The sequence below is a fragment of the Pterocles gutturalis genome, unplaced genomic scaffold, assembly GCF_000699245.1.
Source record: "Pterocles gutturalis isolate BGI_N339 unplaced genomic scaffold, ASM69924v1 scaffold40031, whole genome shotgun sequence".
Taxonomy (NCBI): Eukaryota; Metazoa; Chordata; class Aves; order Pterocliformes; family Pteroclidae; genus Pterocles; species Pterocles gutturalis.
In genome coordinates, this window is record NW_010099194.1 from 994 (window position 1) to 2,203 (window position 1,210).

Sequence of the window (1,210 nt, forward strand, 5' to 3'; positions counted from 1 at the left end):
GCAGGGCTCTGGCATGGGCGCGCGCCTGCCAGGGCGGGTAAGCACCGAATGCCTGACTTGTGATGTTACAGAAACTTTCCACTTGGGCCTTCCTGCTATTTTTAACTCTTCTCCCAGCCACCCTCGCTAACCCCAGCCCCACCAGCTGTCAAGGCTAATTAATTCCCTTTTCTAATCATTTTTTTAATCAGGAAAAAAATATTAAGTTGCGCTAATCCACCACGCAGCCGCTCGCCTCCCCCACGGTCTCCTGACATGTTCCAGGCTTTCCTCCTGCTCGTGGTTTCCAGCTGAAACCCAGGCCCTGGAGTGGGGGATCCAGCCCCTCTCGTCGCCTGCACCACCACGGGTTTACTGGGAGAGCAGCTGCGCATCCCAAGGGATGGCATTTTCCTGCAGAATAATTTTCGTGCAGCCCAGAGGGGCTGCCTGGCACCTGCAGCGCTGGGATGCACTGGAAAGGAACGGCTCTGAGCAGATGTCCCCGTGCCAGGAACGATGTGCGAGGCAGCTGCTGGCGATCCACACGCGAATGCACGCTGTGCTGCACACAGCTCACACCTTTCGGGCTGCAGCACACTCAGGATTTCAGTGCATTGGACCCATTCTGTCCCTGGAGCTGGAACCTGATGATCTCTAAGGTCCCTTCCAGCCCAAACCATTCTCTGATTTTTTCTCGGGTTTGAACCCCTGGCCAGCGGATGGCACAGAAAGCCGAGGCACCTCAGCAGCTCAGAATCATTTGTGATTTTAGTCATTCGTCCTGTGCGGGACCTCGCTGCCACGGGACGAGGGGCAGTGTGACACCTCCAGCCTGCCGTGGGTACGGTGGGAAACGGCTGGTCACAGCTGCCTGCCGTGTGCTCCAGCCCCTCGACACGGCCCATCAGGGTCTGTCCCTGGGGGGAGAGCCCAGTGTCCCTGCCATGGGGCTGGAGCTGTCTCCTCTTCCTCGCAAAGCGAGGATTCACCTTCGCTCTGCGACTCTCACATCCAGCACCGGCAGAGCGCACACTGGGAAGGCGGAGTGGGGATGACCCACGACCCCCACCCTGGAGTAATTATCTCCTGGGGCAGGGGAAGAGCCTTTTTGCCTTTTTTGCTGCCAGCCAATGCTGCCAACACTTTTCTTTCCACACATTAGGGAGAGGGCTGCCCGTCTTCTTTCCCGCAGAGCGCTGGTGCTGTTTCACTCACCCAGCGAGGCGGC